The 26,346-nt window shown below is 34.2% G+C and overlaps 1 protein-coding gene, 1 long non-coding RNA gene and 1 other non-coding gene across 8 annotated transcripts in view; 1 reads left to right on the top strand and 2 right to left on the bottom strand.

The window, feature by feature from the left end:
• Window positions 1-26,346, bottom strand: part of CACNA2D1 (calcium voltage-gated channel auxiliary subunit alpha2delta 1) — a 420,595-nt gene that overhangs the window by 213,824 nt on the left and 180,425 nt on the right. The gene's annotated exons all lie outside the window — the stretch shown is intronic.
• On the top strand, window positions 6,901-25,330 carry LOC140697580 (uncharacterized). 2 transcript variants are annotated; one of them, XR_012074732.1, is made up of 3 exons: window positions 6,901-7,229; window positions 17,913-18,013; window positions 25,055-25,330. It is a non-coding gene; the product is annotated as an uncharacterized lncRNA (long non-coding RNA). The 2 variants fall into 2 exon arrangements; XR_012074731.1 differs by having other exon boundaries at window positions 17,894-18,013.
• On the bottom strand, window positions 21,986-22,104 carry LOC116281361 (5S ribosomal RNA). The gene has a single exon (XR_004190810.1). It is a non-coding gene; the product is annotated as a 5S ribosomal RNA (ribosomal RNA).

Raw genomic sequence — 26,346 nt, 5'->3', positions numbered from 1 at the left:
CCCCTTTTCTAGATGTTTCTTAAATTACTGTAAAATATTCAGTATTTTTTTTTAGATTTTACTTTCAACTTAGGTAATATTATTTCTTCTCATTCTCAAGTTCCTATAATTTCAGTTAAAAAGCTTCCAGTAACTGATACTATCAAAATTCTCTTAATAACACTGACATTATTATCCTATAACTTTCTGTTCCTATTTCTTAGATATAGACTTCTAAGAAGTGACAAAATTTTAAAGCCATGGCTCTCAAGCAGAAGTTCAAGGTTTCCTTTTTTAAGATCATAATTGTATATTCATTACACTGTGCAATGTTATTAAGAATAATGATGGTTAAAATGTGTGTAGCTCTTTACAATTTATGAAATTTCCACATGGCATCTCAGTTGACCATCATAATAAGATAAAAAATAACAATAAGGACTAATACCTTCTTAATACTTACCCTTTGCCAAGCACACAACAGGAATTATTCCACCCAACTTTTCTACAAACTTAGTAGATACACATTTTACAGAGGAGTAAATGAATTTCAGAGAGCCAGTAATGTAGGGTAACAAATTCTCTAAAGTCTGTTTACTCATTTGGGAGTTAATAGTATTATCTGCTGTGTTTGTAGGATGCAGTAATTTCTATAAAGTGCTTAGCAAAGAGAAAATGGTAGGAGCTGGAACTGGAATAAGGCTATCTATTCCAGAGCCCCTGACTCAACCTACCTTTTGAAAGAAGTCATATAACTTGCTCTTGACTTCACATAAGTAAAAGACCAACTAGGAACAAGAAGTAATTTCTTCTCATTCCATCTTCATTAGAGAGGACATGTATCAGATATGTATCAAACAACCACTGAAGCACCTGAAAAGAGTCTCCCTCAGCATTTGATTTCTGGTTCATTTTCTAGATTAGGAGCATTCTTTTATAGCTGATTATTTTTCTGTCCCCACCCCAGCACACTCCACTGCTTTGCCATTGCATTCATAGGCTATGACAATAGCCCAAATGAAATAAAGTTGTGTGGCTAAAAATTAGATAAGTGTTAACCCACTCTGATAACTCAAAAGCAGCAACGTCAATAAAAATGAGTATCAACAATGAAACAAATGATTAGATCAAAACAAACAAATAAATAACAAATGCATTGTGGAGGTAAGTTTTCCTCCTCAGAAGCTCCATTACCTCTATCTTTCAAGAGAGATCCATGGTATATAATAATTAAAAAGGCAAGTGGAGGGAAAGAATGGTGCTTAGTTTAGACACACAGACTATATTCACTCTGTCAACGTTTGAAAAGGCAAACAAAATGTTCCCGCAGAGATTTATTTACCTAAGGTATCTCGGAGCTTTCAGTATACCTCTAATTGTCTTTATCCCTGTCCCCAAAGACTCTTCAAAGAAAATACTAAAAATTATTTCACCAAAATCTCTAAGAGATTTTGCAAAAGCACAAGGTAGTGCAACTCTGCTGTGTGTTACAGAGCAGAACAAACTGAAGTGAAGGGTGTTGGGTATTTCCCGTAATTGGCATTACCAGGGCATGAACAACCCCTGACAGAGACACGAGGCTAATGTCAGATGCAGAGACAGTCTCAAAGAAATGTGTTTGGGTAAATATGCTTTTGGAAGTTTACTATACTCCCTTTTTAAGTCCAAGTTGGGGAGCATGTTAAAGCAAAGGGAATAGAATGGAAGATTCTAGAAAGGTGATCTAATAGCAATTGTAATAGCTAAAGAGTATATATCCACATACGATAATATGATGCAGCCAAGAAAGATGCATGATGGCTTCAGACACAGATCTGAATTCCAACTGTGGCTCTTCCACTTACTACGTACAATCTCTAAATCACAGTTTCTTCCCTGATAAAAAGGAGACAATGATCTCAAATATCCTCACAGGTATACGGTGAAGATTTAATGTCACAACACACATAAATCATCTAAGATTTAATCAGATCGCAGAAGTTCTCTTTTCCTCCATAACGCTTGATCCACTTGTAAGATCACAAATGATAATAAATGACTTTATAAAACACATGGATCTAAACCTCACAAATATCTAGCTTTAAATAAATACCAGTAATATAAAACTTGGCTTATTAAAAAAATTATTTGGTGAATAGTGAAAAAAATGCCTATTTTCAACTGAATGCATATGAAATCTATGTTTTTAAAGGTTGAAGGAAAGTACCATAATAATCCATAAAATGATTAGGTTTCCAAAGGATTACTCATCAGAAAGTAAAAACTGGATAGAAAATTTTTAAATTGGAAGCTTTTAAAATCACAAACCTAGAAATGATCTATTTCTGACATAATGAAAGCAGAAATAAGGACAACATATAATAGTATTTACTATGCCAGCGTTACCTGTAGATGAGAGTCATTTCAATTACAACATCAGAAAAGGTCCAAAGACCATCTACACATAAATGGGTAAATATAGCAAGAAAAAAAGATAGTCAAGACTTCTGAGGAAACTGCTGATTGCCATCAACAAAGTTAAGTGATTTAATTAACTGGAACAACCAATATGCGCTTGTGATCCAAGACTTTCTATCTGTAGACCTTGATTTTAGAAGCTATGCAGAATGCTGTGATACCTGAGAGCTAAACTTCATGCTCAGATCATAGTACATCAATCTACCTGGAGAAAGATCACTAAGAGAAAAGAAATACAGAACAGACCAAAAGTATACTAAGAAAATATTAACTTCAATTAAATGTAAGAAGTCGGAAGCCAAACAGGAGCCTAGAGGACAGGAAGAAAATGGTACCAGGAGGTGAGAGAGTGAAAACAAAATAATACAGCAGTCATATATAAGGCGTATTTTAATTGTTTGGTTTGTTGAATGTCAAATGATTTGATATAGCATGAATGTGTCTAAGAAAATATGGCAATATGTTGCTGAAAAGCGTCACTGTAAGAAATTGGTACAATGTCTACCTTCTAAATAACGAGTAAAGGAAATTAGGCTTTTTAAGAATCCACCAGTTTTAACACTACAAGACTGTTTAATCCATAAGTAGAGTATTCATGGGATTATTTAATGGGTAAAGCAGAGTAATACAGACTTACAACTGGGACTCCAGAAAGACGTAGCAGGCTGCACGTGTCCTTAATTTTTCCCTGCTTGGGCAATAATGCTCCAAAGTTTCTCTATCCGAGATTTACTCATTTGGCCTAAACGTGTACTACCTCTTCTAAAAATGCTCTTAGACCATAATATCCCCAGGGGATAGTCACCGTAAGTTTTCCTAAGATGGAATTATTGTAAATTCATTTACTATATTGTTTTTAGATGTAAGGCAAACAGGATACCAGAAAATGGGAAATTTCACAAGGGTTTAAAAGCAAAGTAGGACAAAAGGATTGAGGTGCCACCTGATTGTGTCATGTAGAATAGTCAATCTGGAAGAGAAATTAACGAGTGCAGAGCTCGGGTTTTACAAAAAGGACACGGGAGGGAGAAGAACTCACATAGGAAACGTTTCATGCATGGAGTTGGTACTGAGCTAGCTGCCGAAAATACATAGATGAAAAGAATGTAATAACCTTTAATGAAAAAGAATATGAAAACGAATACATTATGCATATGCATGACTGGGACATTGTGCTGTACAACAGATATTGACACAATGGAAATGACTGTATTTCAAGTAAAACAAAGAAAGCAGTAGCTGCATTACGGCTACTTAAAGGATTAGACGTGATTTTGCTTTACAAAGATTTTAAACTATTTTTCTAAAATCATGAATGAATTAAAAGTTTACATTAAATAAATGGAATGATGGGAGCCACACACTTTACTACAAATATATTTCAAAAATAAGCAACTGAAAATGAATTTGTTCACAATTATTAGCTAATCCTGCCTTGTTCTGAAAAAAAAATTCTGTTATAGAATTTGCAAACAGTGTAGTGTCCAATCAGGAGAAACTGCCATTTTTTGACTCTTCATCAAGTGATTTTTAAGGATCAGAGAAACAAAATTTTATAACTGACGGTAACAAACTTAGAAGCCAAAAGGATACTGTTATTCATAACCACAGAAATAATTATCTCCACAGCAAGATTGTACAGCTCTTGTTCTATGCACGGAAAATTCAGTTTATCAATTAGTTTTTCTTCATCCTGAACATGAGCCAGTGTTCAACCGCTACATATCCATAATTGTATTCTCTTCGAATTGTTTTAAATAAAAAAAAATTTGTTCTATGGCACAAAGGAGATTAATTACTAAAAGACAACAGAAATCCTTTGCTATCAATCAAAGAAGCAGAAAAGCATGGCCACCTAATGAGGATTCAGCTTCATTAATTTCCTCCAATCTCATTTGTAACATAAAAGACCACCATATATTCAATTCCCAGAAAGATAAATTTAATCAACCCAATAGCGTGTAGATTTGTTTATACTACCCTTACTCATAATTACCTAACTGCAATCTCATGCTCTCTTCAAACTGTAATAACATCTTATTAAATATTCTCTGATAGTGCTTTGGACTATTTTCAATTGAATAAAGGAATCCTCCAATATCCTTAAAGCCATCACCATTTCCTCTTGGCATTATGAAAAAAAATCAAGTCATAAAAGCCTATGCTATTAAAGATTGAAAGGGGTTTTTGAGGTCATTGTGCCCATCCCTCTCACAAAAGGATGACAAAACAGATTCAATAAAGGACCTGTTTGGGCACTGAAAAGTCAGTAATTGCATCCCAAAAGTACTGTTGTTAAAAAGGAAGGTATGCTAGTGAATGGTATCACAAAATCACAAAATCGGTTCTTTCACATTTACAGGTAAACAATTCACATTTAATAAGTATACAGTTAATCAGGGCAATAATAAATAGTATGCTTATAAAGAAGATGGTTTTATGTATAATTTGAATATATCTTTTATCTACAAAGAGTTCCTTTTCTTTTTTTCATCCCGATTTCCGTATGATTCCCTTAATGTACAAATATTTACTAAGGATTTATAAAGAGAAAATCTAAGAACTAAAGGGTCAAAATGTCATTAAATTAATTTGCTTCAACTAGAAAATATGTACTTACATATTTATTTATTGTATATTTTATACTTTCTAGGATATATTTGCCATCTATTCAATGTAAGGATTCTAGCAAACCTATCTATTTCAGTATCTTTATAATTTATTTCCAGTCTGGGAAATAATTTTTCAAAAGCTATTAGTTTAAAAGATTTTTGCAATATTAGCTTTCTGATAAAAGCTTTGAGAGCTTCCCAAAGCAATCTGGATTCACTGAGCTGCTTTTCAGAAAAAAAAAAAAAAAGGTGTTTAATTAGGTTGTCTCACACTTCTCCAAATCTGAAAACCTAATCACCACCTTCAAACTCAAGGAACATAAGCAAGGTGCTTTGAATATTATCCTGTGCAAAACCTTTGGTTTTTCTTTCCACTCATTTCCACCTCCCAGCCAGGAAACTTTTGACTTTAGAAGTATTCCGTATTTTTTAAAATCAAAGAAAAAGTTTTTTTAAAAAAATCGAACAAAGCATGAATAAACTCAACTAATTTCCTTCTTCTCCTGTTAAGAGGGCATACACGTGCGCATGGGTATGTGTATACGTGTGCATGTGTGTGGGATAATCTTCAAACATAAATGGGCATTTAAAACCAGTAAATCAGAAGACAGGAACAAAGAAAAGTAAAGAAAATGGAAAAAAACTGAATCATGGTATTAATGGATATATTTCAAAGGAACAGGCTGCAATAAATAGGCTTAGTCAGATATGCTTTCCTCTTAATTAGAGCTCACATTCATCTTAGAAACTCAAAGAAAGATTATCACTACTTAATGAGAGTTGAAGTCCCACATTCCAAAAAACCTCACCACTTACTACAAGGAACTTCTTAAAGTCTATTTCATGCATGTAAAAAAGTGTTTGAATCTTCTCTGTCCCTCTTCATTTTGCTGAGATATATGTACATATCTTTAAGCACCAACATACAGTTCTTGACCTCAAGAATTTTATAATTTCATATACAGAAACAGAAAAGGAAAAAGAAACTTTTTAATTAGGATGACTAATGGAGTATCCTAAAGTCACTTAATAAACAATGGAACTCCAAACAAGAAAGAAGGGGAACATGACATTTAATTACTTAGTGCTAAGCACCAGCACTGTACTAGGTAATTTTACAAAAATCTTGTCAACAGGTATTATAATCACTGTATTCAAGGTGCAAGAACAGGCCCAAGATCACCTAGTATAATTAAAACAGGAAATACATATGCATCTTATTTGATAGCAACTGAAATGAATCTCTAACAATGGAGAAAAAAATGAATCTATAACAATGGGTGCTGTGTCTCTCACAGAAAAGAGAGACTGACAAAGAGTTGATGTGAACTTCTGTATCTGAGTGGGATATAGGAACTGCAGAGGAAGAAGCAGGAATAGTAATGCAAGCTGGTACCACAGAAACTTAGTCCTACAAATCATGAATTCTTCCTAAGCAGACTAAATCCTATGAAATAGAAGTCCATTTGGTTCTTCTGTGCTTCTAGCTGGATTTATATATACAAGTTTGGGAATCAAGTAAAGAAAAATAGAATTACTCTGTATAAGGTAAAGTGAAGTAGTAATTTTGAGCCAATTCTGGAGGGTCTGAGGAAGGGAAGATGACACTTTCAGGTGGTACGTATAAATAAAACAAATGGAATGAGAAACAAGGGACAATTCCTCATTTTTAGATAGTCAAAACATTCATAAATAATTAGGAAGCTTAATTTTCAATTCAGGGTTACTTCTGTGGCAGAGAATGAAATCCCTATTCTGACCGTCCCCCAGAAATCTTCATTATGACATACATCATCGCTTTGGAAACTCAAGAAAATGTGTTGAGCTTCCAACAAGGAATGTAAGAAAAAGACCACAACAGTGGAGGCAGAAGTGGAACACAAAAATGGCCTTGTTATTTTTAAACACAGAATCTTGAGGAAGGGCTTTTGAGGGCAACAGTAACCATTCAGTTTGAGATTTTGAGGTGTATGTGGAATCTAGGTAGAAACTTCAGTGTTTTGGGGTGGGGCACTAGAGCTTAAAAACACAGAAATACTGACTTGATACTCGTATGTGAAAATGTTAAATGTGATCATAGAAAGAAAACAAAGAGAATGGCAAGGAGAGTTAGAGTCCATCTTTGAGAATTGTCCATTTGTTCGGTACAAGGATCAACAGAACCAGTAAAGAAAATAGAAGGTAAGCGTCCAACATGCTTTAGAGTTGGTTCCAAACTGTACAGGTCCTGAGCTGAAATAATGGCCGTATCATTACGGAACATCTCCCTGTGGCAGAGGCCAACTGCCTGGTAGATTTTCCTGTGTCTTCTATTCGATACTCTCCATTTGTCTCTGTATTTTCTACATTGATTTTCAAATGCTAAGAATGTGAGCAACCATTCCTTTTTTTAAAATTTATTGCAACGTCTAAATTAAATACTGCACACACTCACACACACAAACACACACCATACATTCTGCCTCTGTATCTTTGAGATTGGTTCCAGAAAGTACTGTTCTCCTCTACAATGGCATCTAAAATCCTGACCTACATAAAAAATATTAGTTGATTAATATTTTAGTTACAATTTCCTTGATACAAAAAGTTATTTTAGCAAGGTCATCTTTGAATCATCAGTTAAACTGGAACTATAACCACCAGTTCTAATTCCTAATCCCTTTTGTCTGATGCTTTTTTCTGCCAAACTGTATTGGTGAGTGATGTGCTAATCTCAAAGGGTATACAAAGATCTATCCTGAAGCTTTACAGTTAGATTTGAATAGAGAACTGCTTTTTACCTGGGCTCTAACCCCTTACAATCCAAAATATTGAACAAGGACAAACAGGTGAAAGACATGTTTGAATACTATTAATGGTAGACCCAGCTGGAAATTCCTCTGAAGTAACTTCAAACAATACACATTTACACATTATCGACTTTTTTCGATGACTAACGGCCATATGACAATAGAAAATTAATCTCTTCTACCATGTGTGTCCAAAATAGACCTGGGCAAACTGACAAATATCTGGGATAATTTAGCAGTTTTTGGAATTAACAATAATTGCTTTCATGGTAGTTTGCCAAGTTTTTTGAGATGTGTGGGTTTGTGGGGGTATTTTTAAGCCTAAGAAGACTGAGCACAGACAAACGCAGTCTGATTTCTATAGTACAGGGAATCTATGCAAAACACGTATTATACGTGGCCATGCCATAATCTATGGAACTGCATACAACATTGAAATGAAATGAGTATTTTAAAAGTTAATGCACTGAATTTCATAGCTAGTGCTTTCTAAATCATTTTGGCAATGTTTTGGAAACCTTGTAGAATGCTTGAGTTTTTATCCTCTCCTCAACTCCATCCAGAATTCAGCAGTTGAAGAGTATGTGTTATTGAAAACAAATGTATTTGGCATGCTAGCTAGATATGATCCTTGATCTATTTAACTTTATCTTTGATTAGCTGCTTTATAAGCTGAAAATTCATTTGGTGTTCCTAAATGAAATCCAAGAATGTATACATTTATAATTGTTTTCAAAATACTCCTTTTATTCATTATGTATGTTTTATCAGCCTCATTTTATGAATTTTTTGAAACAGTCAAATCTGTGTAACTAAGTGCTTTCAGAGTGGACTGGACTCTCACTATAACAATCTTGGTATCAAAATTATAAGACTACATTGTTGTTTTGTTGGCAAGTCCCCTTAAACAAGAAATTTTGTGTCGTTTTTTTTTAATATTCTTTTTTTAAAACTTTCTTTTATTGATTTATAATCATTTTACAATGTTGTGTCTGTGTCGATTTAATTTCTAAAACCAACCCACCTTAGTAGAGTAGGATTTCAAAGCAGCTGCTAAAAGTCTACTGTGTCTCCCTACAAGTGGGTACCAGTCACCAGCAGAGTCTATCTGCAGTGTTCTCCCACAAGCTGCTCGGAGGACCTGGGTCTCAGTTACCATAAGCAACCTCCAGCTGGAGTAGCCTCCTGAAGTGGTTCTGGTCATCACGAGACAGCACAGGAGCTCATGTGATTTCCTCAACTTTGCCCTTCAAATTGACAAACTTAATCACACTTTCTGCCAAAATAACAAATAACAAGTAAACTCACTTCCTCCAGTTCATAAGGATTAGGAAAATACATCCCTACTGGCTATGCTGAAACAGCAAAACGTGGACACTTTCTTTCCTTAATGATTTGTATGCACGGATGTGTATGCATATGGAAATATCACACAAGAGTTGAGGGATTCACATGGTGGACCTCACACCCATTTTTTTCTTAAATCTTTTTTTTTTAGTGAATTATAGCTAGTAAGCTAAAGTCAAAGCAGAAACATCAGAAATCTTAATGAGAAGAGAGAGTAGACAAAACCACATGATATTTTTATTTGCTGTAGATTACAGTATATGTTAATAAAAAGTAATTCTATAAACATGTCCAGATCAGACTTGGGGAAAGGGCATCAATAACAATGTTTGACAAAGGTCAGATCAGGGCAGAGACAGAGGATAAAGAGAATACTATTAACTGTGAGAAAGGACTGAATAACCTATAATTAGAAAGGACACTTGAGTGTATTCTGGAATGAGAAAAGAGACTGTGAAAAATCCTTCACAGATAGAGGGTGAGCAGGCTTGTATTTTCACATCTGCACAGCACAAGGAGAAAGTGAGAGAGAATGGAGGGAGGAGGGGAGCACATGCCTGCAAGGACTTCCAAGTAGTCACATGAAGGTAACATTTTGAATTTTACTCTCAAATCCTTTACAGGAAATGTTTTTTTCCTGCAATTCAAAATATTTTCAATTAGTGAACAATACTTAATGTATTTTTTTGGATTTACACTGTATCTTAATTCAAAAATGCCATTAACAATTTCCATTTACAAAAAGAAAAGACACTGCAATTAGTGCCAAGGACGCAGAAGTAAGAGTCCCTGCACTGAAGAATTACACAGGAGAGAGACAAGACCACTTTCAGGTTGATGACTGATTGGATGTAAGTGTAGTGTGTCATAAAAACATAAAAGGGAACATGTAATATAAAATGGGGTGGCTGTGACATCAGGGGAAGGTCTACTCAGAAGGTGATTCCTGAACTGTGTCTTCAGATCAAATAGGAGTTAATCAAGTAAGAAAGATGATGAAAAGTGTTCACTGTGCTCTCAAAAGGCACACAGTTTGAGATCGGAGGGTTGGTGGTGAAAGACAAGGCTAAATAAATAGGGAACAAACATTTAAAGATTTTTGCCTGCTATCAGAATTGGATTTTTTTTAAAGGTCTGTAGAACACTACAGTGCAAGTAACTGCCTTTCTCCCTTGCAATGTCAAATCTCCTTTCCCTCAACCAGAATGTTATTCCCTCCAGATTTCATAATTTCAGATCTTGAAAACAAAACAAAAACCCAAATCACCTCTGGTCTAATAAAATCTCTGCCAGATTGAACACTGTACCCTGCTGTCCTGATTCAGGCTGGAAAATCTTACAGAATAATAGGTACTACTTACATACCAGGCTCTGTGACTACCCTCCCACACTTACTGTAACCTTTAATAGCTGGCTCAGGGGAGGAACAAGAAATGATGGCAGAAAGGGTCTCCCTTGACTGCAGAGAGTTATAATTTGCTGTGGGTGGGTTTGAAGGAATTCTTCAGTGCTAAATCTGTTTCCCAGGAAACCTTAGTAGTTCTACAGAAATTCCCTCTCTCACTGTGGTCACATAGGAATGGGGATTACTTCCCCAACCAGCCTGCGAGCCTCTCTATCCAGTGGAGATTCTGGTAACTGAAGCCAGACATCTTGACTCCCACCAAGCATACTCATGAATTCTTATTACCTAACTCAAGGTAGGAGCTTAGCTAAAGCTACAACTAGATTTTAGAACCACTATTTTTCAAATCCTGCATTCATGGTCTAATAACTCTCTTTAGAACAGGGATATTTGGCACTCATAATCCTTAGCTTTGAGGCCTAGCCAAAACTTCCAGACAGGAACAGTCTCATGTTAACAACCAGCTTAATATGCTATAAGGATTAGAATTTATCATAATGGCAATGCCACTAAAGAATTCTATGACGGATGACTGGAAACACAGACAGGACAGACATACCTGAGGTAGGGATTGCTGTTGCAAACTTAGTTCACTAGTATAATAGGAAGAACATGATGGGATCCCAGATTACACCAGGGGCATTAGCACTGGTGATGTGGAAAAGATTCAATAGCAAGGAGGTAGAGTTGTGATGAATGGGGCCTAAGAGATACTGCTGTTACTGGGTTTTTTGGTTTGTTTTTTATGGTTCATGAGTTGGTCTGTTTCTAAATACATGTTTGCTTTAAAGAAAGAACAAGAGAAAACTGGAATAGTTGGGGGAAGGGAGCAAAGTCCTTAAACATGGGGAAAGACATCCAAATAAGGAGAGAAGATTGTTAAGACTTGAGCAAAGTAGAGTCCCATTTCTGAGGCAGAAATAAAGAAGATGGATGAAGATGGAGACAGATGAGAATAGGCTGGGCAAAGAAACTGAGGACACTTCCACCCAATACCCTAGATTTTATTTCTGAATGAACAGAGGCCAGATGCTTTCAAAGAACGAGGGTCCAGTACAGTGAGAGAAAAGTAGTACAGGTGTGAAATAATGCTTTCTTGGGGAGAATTGAGTGACAGCATTATCTAGGGATAAATAAATAGATTGTATAAACCTCAACCTTTTTTTTTTTTACAAAAGATCTTTGTCTTAATGAATTAAAAAAATCAAAGTACTAAACAAAACTAGTCAATGAAAAATTATGGCTAGTTTAAGCATTTAACTATCACATAAATGACTTGATTATTATAACACAAATAATAAAAGATTACTTCATTAGAGATTAAAAATTATATGCAGATAAATTTTTGTTAAAGATTATTTAAAACGTTTTTACAGCGGCAGGATACAGTAATGGGTATTGTTCAAAGAAAAAAAAATCTAAAACTTAAGGGTAATTTATGAGGTGAACAGAATAAGGATATTTTTCATTTCACCCTATCGATAGTCCTTTGAATAACACAGCTGATGTTTGGGTGCTTCAGAATACATTTTTAAAACTAACTGAATTTAACTATTCAAGAATATTAGAAATATTTTAAATCACGTATGTGTTATAATTCTGTAAATCATAAACCACAATATAAATGTATGGCATTCTACTGCAAACATGAGAACAGCCAGGCATATAATTTTCTAATATATGAGGCAGAACAGTGAACTACAAGTAGTCCTTTTACTGCGGGGTAAAAATTACTTTTAATGCACCGTGATATGTTACAAGCACTTAAGAAACCTAAAGGCTTTGTTAAACCTGGTCATTCTTCACAAATTCTGCTGTTTTATGCACAGACATGACACAAACAAGTAAGAAGGCACTTTTCAGAAGAATTAAACATTCAACCACAATTACCTTTAACACATTTGCATGAACATAAGATCTCCAAGAAAAAAATTAAGCTACATCTTTTATCCTTCTGATATCTTTAACAATCATCTAATATGCCACCATGGGATTCTAACTTGGCCTTGTCACCCTAATGTCAGTGATAGCTTTTAAAATTCTCTCTCTATATATACATACACACATATATATATATGATGTATCACATACATCATATATATTAAAGGAAAAGGATATCTATCACATTTTTTCCACAATGAAAACTGTTTATTTCATGTCACGGTCTGTACTGAAGGCCAGGTGTAAAGAGAGGAATCCTGGTTCCTGTCCTCAATGGGCTCATTGTCCTCTGGGCACCCCATTCATTTCTATATCCCTAGCACAAAACAGCAACAATAAATGGGTAACATTTGAGCAAACTGACCACTGCGCTAATCAGCACTTTCTAGGCATAATCTTACTTGATTAGCAGAAGCACCTTACCAGTAGATACCATGAAGTCCCCCATTTTACAATGAGGAAACCAAGGCACAGAGAGGTTAATTACCTAGAAAAGTAGCAGGACAAGAGGCGTATGTCAGTGGGATGCGAGAATACTCTAGCCAATCCTGGCTCAGCTACAAATGCTCAGTGTGAACCAAGGCAAGTCCTTCCCCCTCTCTGGGCCTCAGTAGTCCTACCTGCAAAACAGGTGCATGGAGCTCTGTGGAGCTACAAGGCTCTAAGATGCTGCTTCCCAAATGTTGCTGCATATTAGAAATGCTGACGAGCTTCCAAATATCTTAATACCACAGCTGCACTCAGACCAGTTAAATCACAATGTCTAGGGATGGGAGCCAGGCATCCATGTTTATCCAGCACTTACAATGGGCCTGGGGTGATTTCTCATTTGGGAGGAAAATGGGGGAAAAAAGCTCGTCCCTTCTTCCTATATTCAAACCAATCAAAGAGCTGAAACTGACCATTTGTAAACAGCATATACCCTTGCCCTCTGGATTGCCATCAAGGAAAGAAAACAGATTATGGAGAACAAATCTAATAAAACCCAAATACTCTACTCCTTTAATACTATGTTGCTCTGGTGAAAGTTGGAGTTTTCACCTTTTATTTAAAACTGAGTCACAATTTTTGTAGGTTCAAATTACCAATAGATATATATACCCAATCCATTATGGAAATTCGGGTTTGTGAGGAGTTTCACTTAAATGCTTCAAACTGGGGTGATGATCATTTCTCATTTCTTGACGTTTACAATGAAGGGTTTGGATTTCCCTTGCCTCTGTCTTAACAGAAAAGCCAATATGCAGACATCTTCCCTCCCAAACATTCTGTGTCCCTTGATAACAACTTGTTCAAAGAGTAACGTGTTTACATATTTTTATTATTTGCACTGATCTATTCTGCTTTCCCTGATCTGTATTTACTTATTAATTATTTACATGAATGAACTGAATAAATATTGTCACATGTGTTTTGTCTCTGAGTATAGCCTTGATATACAGTGTTATAAAGGTTCACAGCAAGAGCATGAAACAAAACTTTTAGAAAAATTAATGAAAACAAGATGTCTTATTAGGTTATGTTATGATAACTAATGTTAACTACTACTGTAATTTGTTTTATCATAAAAGACTATGAGTCTGGGGGCTCTGGAACATGTAAAAATGCTTGAAAATAATTCACCCCCAAAACTTTTACTCAATAATAAATTATGCTAACTTTGTGAGAAGGTTTTATACGAGACAAAAATTCTAATTACTTCTGAACACTTCATCTTTCACCCTAGTTACATCATGAGAGAGATATTAGAACTGATTAACATTTTTTTCAGTCAGGAAAAACCTGAATTCTGAGTTTTCCTCTTTGGCAATTTCTTACGAAGTTTCACATATTCTTACTCTATGATCCAGCAATTCCACTCCTAAACATGTAACTCTCCTCAACACACCCACAAAATAAAAACACATAAACATATTTATAAACACAGAAGAAGTTGCACTACAGTTCTATTTGTAATGGCAAGAAAAAAATCAGAAACAACATAACTGTAGATCAATAGATTAAACTGTGGTATATTGGTAAGAAATGACTACCACACAAATCAACACATAAATGAATCTTATGCAGCGTTATAGTCTATGAAGGTACACAGACACAAAAAGAATATATACTGCATTTCAGGTCATGCAACACAAGAATGAGCAAAACAGGGCAGAAATCAGAATGATATCTGCCTGGGGTCAGAGACAAACTGAGTATAATTATTCTTAAATAGGGGAAAATACCTAAAACATACATGTGTGCAGACATGCAATAGACAGCTATGTGCATATACATGTGTGCATACACACATACCTGTGCATAGCTATTACAAAGACAATGCAGCAGAAGATGGTACAGAAGTTATTAATTTCTATTTAATGCTACTTTCTTATAAATCGAAATGAGATAAAGAAGTTATGGTATATTTACACAATGGAATACTACTCAGCCATAAAAAAGAATAAAATAATGTCATTTGCAGCAACATGGATGGACCTGGAGAATGTCATTCTAAGTGAAGTAAACCAGAAAGAGAAAGAAAAACACCAATATGATATCAGTTATATGTGAAATCTAAAAAAATAAAGACAAACAAACTTATTTACAAAACAAAAACAGACTCGCAGACACAGAAAAACAAACCTATGGTTACTGAGGAGGAAGGGCGTGGGAAGGGATAAGTTGGGAGTTCGAGATTTGCAGTTACTAACTACTATATATAAAATAGATAAACAACAAGTTAATACTGTATAGCACAGGGAACTATATTCAATATCTTGTAGTAACTTATAATGAAAGAGAATATGAAAACGAATAAGTATGTTCCTATATGAATGAAGCATTGTGCCGTACACCAGAAACTGACAGAACATTGTAAACTGACTATACTTCAATAAAAATATAAATGAAAAAAAAAAATCCAATGGAATGTATATTATACAATGGTTAGTGAGAAGAAAGGTATAAATATTTATATCTACCATATACATAAATATAAAATATTGATATAAATATTTATAAAATATTCATATATTCATGAATCCTAATATTATCTAGGATATACCTTTGGGTGTTAAAATATTTAGATCTTTTGCTTTTTATTCTAAAATCTTCCATATCATTTTATTTTCCTTTTAATAGTAAGCTTTTTTTAAATTAAAAAAGGATATTTCTATCTTGAAAAAGAATAAACACAACAGCTGAGTTTAACCTCATTTCTACATTCTTCCTGATAAAGAACATGACTTATACAATTTTGCATGGTTTTGAATTTGAACCATGGTACTCTATAACTTTTTTTATTTTGCTCTTACATATAAATTTCTAACACTAATTTCTGGGCAGTTTGTTCTCTACGTACAACTGCAATAATAATTAGGATAGCATGGCTGCATCTTTCCACTTGGAAGAGGACAGAGATAAAATAAGGGAATAAAGCCATGTATATATACTTATACATATATATTATATTTATATATATAAATTCTTTCTCTCTCTCTAAATATATATATATATATATATTCTTTTTAAGAAATGCCAACTAAAGTTTCTGTCAGAAACAATTACAACCCAAATATTCTATATCACTAGAAGAATGTAAATAGTCATAATCAATTTTATATTATATACCATTTGAAATAATAGATTTCCCTAAAAATAGACTTTTGAAAACAGATCTACACAAATACAAATTCAACCCATATAATGTACCATTTTGATGTAGAGTTTTAAAACTTTACTAAAGAACTCAGCTAATTAAAAATTAAAGAAAAATGTAAGCACTCAGAATGTGCTTCAAAATGGAAGCTTCCTATTAATGTCTAAAAGCCAATTTGTTTCTGAGATATATGATACTTCTATCAATTCTGACCTTATATATGTATTCAGTGAAATATTACATGAATGTGAATTTCACGTGTTTTTTCACAATTATTAACTAAATCCCAATCTATTGTTTCCAAAAGCATATTTACAAGCTCAGTGTGAGTCAGTTAACTCCACATAAGCTATACACCTTTTAATCATAGGCAGATGAATACATTATATATATATTACTCAAAAACTATGCTATTGCATAGCAAAACAGTGTCAAAAATTTACCAATTTTCTTATTACATTTCTTTGAATGAGGAAGGGAGAAGAGATCAGTCTACAATAACCATAAAATTAAATGCTGATTTTACTTCATTTCAGTAACTCTTAACAAGTAACAGCCCTGTATATTTTATTTCCTAATTTGTGAAATGGTAACAATACTACCACTATTAACAACCATAAACCAAATCAGGTATTTTGGGAATAAAATAATTATTAGCACCCTTGAAATCAAAGATAAAATATATGCAAAAAAAAGGTGCAAATTTAATTGCAGAAAGAACAATTTCTGCTGTTTCTTCAGGGAAAGCCTGAGGCTTAGTACATTTCTCTGTCTCTCAATAGCAGGAGCTAACCAGTGCATTTAATCATACAGCGTAATTGCAGGATACCACATTCAAAGGAGGGTAAAAATTATTGTTCTAATAGTAATATTACTAACTTGGAAGAATAACAGGTAAATAGAGTCTGTGAAAACATACAGAAAGATGTAGATATGTCTTTATGTGTAGGTGTTGTAGCTGAAAGCTGAAACAGGAATGAGGAATAACAAACCAAAACAGTTTATTATTTCACTAGTTCTATGTATAGTATTGTTTACAGAATAACATTTTAACCACATGATGTTAGACTTATTTATAAAACAAATGAAAACAAATAGATGCACTGAGTGGAATTTAAACATACATATAAAATTATAAGAACCTCCTTTCCTGGAATGTCTGGTGACTGTAAATGTTTCTCAGCAGAGGCATTAAAGGATTTTTAGGTAGTAAAAGTCCTGGTTGTGTGGAACTATCCTTGGCCACACTCACTAAACACCAGCCACTGTTACTATGACAACCAGAACACCCTCACACAATTTCAAAATCTCTCTTGGTTGGAAGGGAGAGGGTAACGAGAGGGGTATTATATCAGTCCCTGATTGATTACGATCTAAGGGCTCAAAACGGAGCAGACAGAATTCAGTAAACCAAATCCTAGCCTCTCAGTGATCTTTGGCAAATGATCGCTCTCTGTGTGCCTCAGTTTATTCTTCTGTGATGTGGGTTTAATCAGAGTTACTGTCAAGTCTCACACGAATCACTGTATGGACCAAATGAGACAGTGACAATGAAAAAGCTCTGCCTAACGTCAGTGTCACCCAAAATTACAACATTTGGTTTCACTGAACAATTATCCTATGCTGTACTTTTCATGGTTAATTAAGAAAGGTTTGAAGAAAAAAGAAAGCATGTATTACTGGTATTACTGCCTAATTGGAATGCAACTGCACTAATTTGAAGGCTCTGATTTATTTTTTAGTTATCCAAGCCAGAAGCAATTCTACCCCTGACCTCGTGTTACAGCCTTAATGAGTCTCCAGTTACCTGCTTGTAGCTCTGTTGGCAAAAGAAAAGAAACTGGTACGTAGTAGGAATTTAATAACCTCTTTGAGGTTTGTTCTGAAAAATCCACCTTTTTTTAACTAATAACAACAACATGCCCATTTTAACTTACTTCTCTGGATTCGATAAATTACAGACTATTCCAGTCCATGTGTTTGTTTTCTCCAGTGTTTTTACAAATATAGACACCCCCCCAAAAAAACAGACAAACAAAAAACAAAACAAAAACACACACACACACACACACGGTTTATTACCAGAGAGGAAAACAAGTGTATATATAAGTACAAAATCCTCTTTTTCTGTCATTACTGAAGAAAATCCTTGGCTTCATAAGAAGCTTCTAAAGCAGTCTAACTTTTAATGGCAAACAGCAACATGTCACATTCTAACTTGCTGGGAACCCATGCCACATACCTTAAGGGCAAGAAAAGGTGGCTGTCACTTTATAGAAAGAATGGTGCTTCCATAAAACAGTGACAGAATTCACAGCCTAAGTGTGATAAAGCAATTACTAAAAACTGACTCAATTTCAGATTCGTCCTGTAAAATTGCTTCTTGCTTTTTAAATGTTTAATAAATAAAATGCATTATCCATATGTATATATATAATATATATGAAGCATACTACCTAGCTTCTGTGACATAGGTTGAATTTTCTAGTATTAGTAACTTGATATCCTTAATAATTTATCACAAAGCAATGGAATTTACATTTAAAATATTATAGGCTAATTGTTCAATCTACCAAACTTAACTTTTTTGCTATTTTGGTATCACATGGGATATATACAAATAGCTCAAATACAAAACTATAATCACATTAACACATCCATACGTAACCTCTCCTGTGTTTTTTAGTAAAAAACACTTTTTCAAAAAAATCTAATCACTTAAAATGAGTGGTCAATTCACTCAGATTTGAAATCTATTAGTTATATACCTCCTCTCAAATTGGTTTCAAGCGTTATTTTAAAAATATTATTGAAAATGATTTTGAAATTTTGAAATCATTTTCAAGCATTTAATCAGAATTTTCACCACTCATTATTATCCAATTTTATCAGCTTATATTTATCCAAGAAAAGTCCAATTTGTACACAAAAATAATTTCCAGTACTTTCTTTATAATGTAATTTCCCATATTTTTAATCAATGAAGCAACTGCAGATTCAGACCCCCCCCCACACACACACACAGTTTTAAAGAAAATCCCACAGAACACATTTTAACCAAAGATATCTGGGGAAAATTAAACTGGGCAATAGGGACCATTCACAGATTCTTGGTACACTAGCATAAGTTCCCTGTCACCACTTTTCATTTGTGAAAGCTGTCATAAATCTACATCCACTGATCCACTTGCATTTGACATAGGGGTTGAAAGATTATTTATCGAAGGGATTTCTGTCAGACTGGGATTAAGACGTCCTAAAAATTCCCAAGTGGCCAATTCATCACAACACAATTTAGGGAGCCACAATAGACCTTGGTAGCAAAGTGGAAGTGAGTGATAGGTGAACCAAAGCTCCTAGCTTGATCTAAAGAAAGCCGACAACATATACCAATGGTGTCAATCAAACTGCCTCTAAGCGGCCTCATGAATATGAAATAGGGAACAAACAGATTGGTTTTTCTTTTCTTGTTCCCAACAGTTATAAAAAGATATTCCAACGCTAATGAGCTCAATTCTGTGTATATGCCAGCAAAGTTCTATCTCTAATTTTTTCTTACAGTCAAAGAAACAAAAACAGGCATTATTTCTGAAATAATTGGGGTTGTGAAATGGTTTACTGTTGCCAAATGGCTCCCTATATAGTCCATGCCACATTTCTACACTGTGTGAACCAAATAAATTTTGCCTCTTTGTTTCTAAAAATTAACAAATTAAGGTCTATTTCTGGTACTTTTGGACCAACGTTTACAACACAATCTAAAAACATCCTCAATGTAAGTGTGAATCTTAAATCATCATGTTGACCTGGAACTTATAAATGCTGCAAACCATAAAGCAGAACTCTTTGAAATCAGTATCATTAAGTTGGAATAAATTCAAATTTTTTACAGATGCAAAGGTAAATAAAATGATTACTAAGAACCGTGTCTATAGAACAGCATGCATTATACAAGTATCTGTTGTACAAACGAATTGAAGAGGTATTAATTAGTTCATTGTTTTGTTTATTAAGATTGGTTCAAAACAGGTCCCTTTAAAATTATGCTGAATTTGCAACAATTTGAAGCTTTAATTCTTATTTGATTTAAGTATTTCACATCTATTGATTGCCTTAGAGAGAGATATTTTTGCCGATGTTAAACTAACATCTATAAAATCTGGATTGCTGATTCTGATGAGTCATAGTTAGCAGATTTTTAAAAAATGTAATATTATCCTGTGTTCTCAATCTATGGCACCCTAGATTTAAAAAGTCTCTGTGAAGTTAATATTTGTCTGATATTACTCTGATCATCGATCACGTTAGTTGACTCTAACATCCACTGTAGTAGTAGTCACTTATTTCCTTGCACTATGTCTTTGCCTGTAGGCTTGGTCTCCTCGATGGGACTGGGAGCTTCTTAGAGCAGAGACTAATCCCTCAACAGTGCGAGGCACATACAGGTGTTCTATATGTAATTATTAACTTGAAAAACAAATAGTTATTTAACTGATGTTCAACATGGAACTTTTTTCGCCTTTCTGTCCCAACTTTCCTGAAATTTCTCAGTCTTGGATGAGTATAATGTCCTATCTTTTCTGCAACTACACCTCGTCAAAAATTGGTATATGTTATGGTACATGTTCGCATCCCTCCAAAATTCATGTTGAAATCCTAACCTCCAACATAAGGTATTAGGAGGTGGGGCCTTTGGGAGGTTATTGGGTCTTAAGGGTGGAGTCCTAGGAATGGCATTATTGCTCTTATAAAAAGGGACCCTAGAGAGCTCTCTCTCGCGCGCGCTCTCTCTCTCTCTCTCTCTCTCTCTCTCTCTCTCTCTCATTTTTAACCATGTGAGGAAAAAAAAGTACTCAGCAGTTGGCAACCCAGAAGACAGATCTCACCAGAACCCTCCAAAGCTGGTACCATGACCTCAGACTTCCAGCCTCCAGAACTGTGAAACATAAACTTCTGCTGTTTATCAGCCACCCAGTCTATGATATTGTGTTCTAGTTACCAAAACGAAGGACAGTACACTAATGATAGTCAACCAGATTCACACTAACATTTGCCTTTTAATTTATTAACATTTGCTATAACCCTCTCCTCTTCTCCCACATCAGAGGGAGAATTCTCAAGATTCACCTCTCTTTCCCTGTGCTCAGAAACCTCCCTGTGACTATTTTCTCAGTCTACCTAGCTACAGGCCTTTTCTCCTGAGCATATGGATACCCTCATGGCTACTCTAACTTAAAAAAAAAAATCTGTGTGCTTTCCCATCTGATTATGGAAGTAGCGATGGTGATCTCCAGCCTTGTGAGAGTTAAATTACTTAATGTTTGTCATACACTAAGCACTGAATAAATAGATGTTATCACTGGTATTAGGTACTAATAATGTTAATAGCATCACATGAGGCATGTGGTCAAACAATGCATACCTATCCTCTCACAGAATTATAATTAAAGAAATGAAATATAGTCAAAGTAATGACAATGCTTCACACAGGTTTCCTTTTCTCCATAAATACAGAGTTATATTACCAAAATATTGGATAAGAAAAGCCTCAGAATCAGGGTAGGATGGAATTCACTTTCTCAGTTACATGCCTCTTACAAACAATTATTTCCACACTCTGGAAGGAAAACTGACATATCAGTATCTTTGTGTATGTGGCCTTGTCTGTTTATGAAAGTGTTCTCCAAATTATGATGTATAAGTGTCAGCAAGTTTTTTTTTACATTTTTTATTGATTCATAATCATTTTACAGTGTTGTGTCAAATTCCAGTGTTCAGCACAATTTTTCAGTCATTCATGGTAAAAAAAAAAAAAAGCCTACAGCACCCGGTATTCCCAGGCGGTCTCCCATCCAAGTACTAACCAGGCCCGACCCTGCTTAGCTTCCGAGATCAGACGAGATCGGGCGCGTTCAGGGTGGTATGGCCGTAGACGTCAGCAAGTTTTATTACAATTATTCTTACTATTAAAAATCTGATCATAAATCTTCATTATTCTTTGGTATGCCAAAAATAATTTCAGCATTATGAACTTAATTTTCCTTGGGGATCTCTGAGCTATGTTTTACACGATTTCGTATTTTTTGTGATAAACTGATACAGAATTGGCAACCATCTGAAGTATTATACAATCAAGCCAATGAATTTCTTATCCTCAAAGAGTCGGTAAGCTTCTCTGTAACACAGTCAGTGGCGTGGAGGCAAGTAATTACATGGTCAAATCAAAGGAATGATGAAAATTCATAAGCACTGAGGGTGTATTTGTAAAACTCCTAAAATCCAGGCCAGTAACAGTGAAGATATGCATCAGAATCAGTCTCAGACACAAAAAGAGACAATATTTTACAGTAATGGAGATTACTGAATGATTGTTGTTGTCGATTTTCAAAGAAGTTGTGATAACCACTTGTGTAAATATTTATGTACAGATTGAGGAAAAGGTGATACTTGGTAGAACTAGGAAGTTTTGTTGGTGCAAAGAGTATTATGTTAAGACAATGACTGTTGTTATTACCTAAACTTTAGATATTTACCAATTTATTTCAAACAGATAAATTTCAATCCTTTTAAAGAGATGTGCAAAGCAATTTAGGAGACTCTCTGCCTCCATATACCCACATTAGTGCAAAAAGTTACGAATTATGAAGTAGGAATGAAACTCCCTAGTGTCGTTCCAGTCAGAGCCTTGTTCTGGGGACTTTTTGGCTGAACTTCTGTCTTTAAACAGACAAAGCTAAACTAACCTTCCTTGATATTCCTGTTTAAAAAAAAATTGCAATCTGAGTCACTTTCTCTTCAGTTTTCTATACAAAAGGAACCAACCTCTAGAAAGAATTAAAAGTGAGGAAAATATGCCTTTTAACCTCCCATTATGGAAAGCAGACAAATTTGGTCAGTTGGGATGGCTGGAGATTATTTTTCTACCTCAAAACTGTCATTCAAGCTACTTCAAGACTCTGGTTTTTTCTCTTTATCAACATTCTCTTTCTTTTGGGAAACATCAGAAAGAAATATCACTTTAAATCAACATCCCAATGAACAATTAATTTAAAAGAAACCTTAATAGAAAGCAATAAGACATATATTAGAACCATAGCAGCATGCAGGAGATCTTATAATTTTGCTAAATACATCAAGAATCTGAGCCTCAACACTTCTAATTCACATTCCATGAAAAGAAATACTAGTTCCTCAGAATGATTTTGCAAAAAACAACATTATATAATAAATAAGGTCTAATGTAATTCATGTGTGATCTCTTTTATAACTATTTGAAAAATTTCTCCTGTTAAACCTTTTCATTTATTTAGTATGTTCTGATATATGAAGCATTTAAAATAATTATAACTGATTAATATTCCTTTAAAATCCAATGCCATAATTTTTAATCACATTATATTTTTTCTTCACCATGAGTTCTTTACTGACAAAGAGATTTTGACATAAAAATCATTTTCTTAAAGCCCTAAAATTCAAACTTTGCTTCGCCTAAAAATGTTTTCATGATTAATCTTACTAAAATTTCTGCATCTGTTTCTTACAATCAGATTTATTCTGAAAAGTTATGAAAAATTCTGTGTAAAATAAGCATGTCATATAACCTAATTTAATCAAACATTAAAAAATACAGCTTGATTGTGTCTTTGATTAAAATTAACTAGTCAAAAACCATTTTGCATCAAACTGAGATTCTTTTTCAGCTTATTACTTTTTCACTTTACCACAGATTGGCCATCTAATTATGAAACTATGGCTCTTCATTCTTTCGTATGTACTGTCCTCAACATTAAGAGGTACTACACTGTGACCTTCAAATAATACCTCTTCAAATAAGATCTCCTTATCCTATAGACTTACATGTACTTCACATACCCTTAATCACACCACACATGGCCACTTGAAAACAGGCAAGAACACTTTTAAAAGAATTTCAAATAAATGCTGTAGCTGAAATAACTTTTTACAAACAGTCTAGGACAAATTTGAGGAAATGTTCCCGAGCCTGGGATGATCCAAAAGAAAGGTTAAAAGGACACCAGAAGTGAGAGTCTGCCAGAGCAGAGATCAGCAACCTGTTTTCTTGTCTTGATCACAGGCACGTCCTTACAAAGCACTGCTGTATTGAATTTGTTCTAGAATATTTTAAAAGAAATGGATAGTTTCTCTTTTGTCCTTCCACTCTCCTAACACTCATACCTCTTTTTGTTTCCAAATATTACTTAGACTATTTAAATTTCTCACCACACAAAGCCAATTTTTCTAGACAGAGTAGTAATCATAGAATATGAAGGAGTTTATCAAAATCAATTTAGTTTGCTACATATTCATGAGACATTGCACTGTAAATATTCTCAACTTTCCATTTCCAAAAATTAAACTGCTGATTTATTCTTCCTTCTATGAAGTATTCTGGAGCCTAAACATCACCATAATAAGATGGTTTTCTCCTAAGAATGGCTTTAGTCTATCAAGTATTTCAGTTACCCAAAGACCAGATTTCTAGCAAATTCATGTAACTAGAGCACAATGAATCCAAAAGAAAAGAACAAAAGGAAATGATGTCCCAAATATCAAAGAAACTTCCATAAACAGGCCAAGTAAAAAACTAGGAAATACTTATTTGATGAACAACAACAAAAAGTAGCTATAAACTTAAAACGTCTCAATCTTCAAATTGGCTATAAACCTAAATGAATATCATTAGAAGTCTGATGGCTAAAATATTTTTAAAAAAAAAGACAAAAAGACAGGAAAGAAAAAAGGGAGGAGGGAGGGAGGAAGAAAAATAAACCCAGGGGATACACCAACTATTGTATTTTCTACAAAGATGATGTTGGAGACATTTTAAATGACATTCTATGGTATCTTTTTTATGCCAAACCAGTGAGAAATATCTTATGGTCACCTGCTTTATGAAGCACCGTTTCCTGTCTCTCCATAATGCCCTTCACCATCTCCATTGAGAACAGAAGCTCAGTATCTCATTCCTACCGCCTGTCTGACTGGCCTAGCTTGTGAGTGATATTGTGTGTTAATTTGCTCCTCTCAACGGCCTTTTTGCCTGAACCCTTTAAACAATATACTTTGAATTAATTGCAAGTCACACACAGAAGGTGACAGTATCCTGAAACTGTAAGATCTAAAATAAAAAGCTAATCAGAACACATAGAAATCAAGGTTTGTATTTCATGTTACACTGCTGTCTGTCACATCCTGGCTTTTGGGGTTTTTTGTTTTCTTTTGTTTTAATATCAGGAAAAGGAGTATATCTTTGATATAAAGCAATTTCATAGCCAGGTTCAAACAAATCAGATACATTTCCAAAGTCAACTAAAAATTTATTTTAAAAAATTAAACAGAGACAGGAAATTTCTTTTCAGGTATAAACAGAATTGCAATAGTTTTCACGGCAGCTATTATATCATTGCCATAAGCAAGATCTTCCATCAGTCACGGTGAAGTTTCACATACACTAAGTAATATTTTCATTATGATAACAATCATATGTTCATCTCATTAATTTCAGATAAAAGCAAAAATAAATGTAAGGTTATTAAAATGCAGAAGTTTCAGGGGCAAAAATATCACTCATCTTTCATTCTGAAGAAATTTCCAGTTCTTTCTTCATCATTATTGATGTCATCATCAACACCAATATAGATAGCATGCATTAAGATTTTTTTTTAATGTGGGAGATATTATGCCAGAGCTTCACCAAAACCAGATTATTTAATTCTCAGATAAACCCTTTCAGATCGGTACTATTTTTTCCCCATTTAAGATATAAGAAAACTGATGTTTAAGGAAGCTCACTGACTTTTGAAGTTCAGACAACTAATAAATATTCATCCTAAAATAGACAAAGTTTTCCTCTAGACCTAGAATTATTAAGCCTGCGAACAGCAAAGTCATCAGTGAGGCTTTATTCCAAATTGTTTTCTACTTGACAGTATTTCCTGTTAAAAATAATGAAATGACTCCCTACAATAAGCCAGGAGTGTTGGAATTTTTTACATCATACATTTGTAGACTTTTCTAGTTACAAATTTATTAACCATCAGGAAAGGAAAGACCAAAGAAGAGTCGTCCAACTTCTGATACTGATGAAAATATCATTTTCTTTATATCAACACATGTGCACCTCAATTTCCTATGTATACTGCCTTTTGTTAGAAT

The sequence above is a fragment of the Vicugna pacos genome, chromosome 7 (assembly GCF_048564905.1).
Source record: "Vicugna pacos chromosome 7, VicPac4, whole genome shotgun sequence".
In the NCBI taxonomy this organism is placed as follows: Eukaryota; Metazoa; Chordata; class Mammalia; order Artiodactyla; family Camelidae; genus Vicugna; species Vicugna pacos.
The sequence above is the reverse complement of the archived record's forward strand: the minus strand, read 5'-3'. Positions and strand labels throughout refer to the sequence as shown.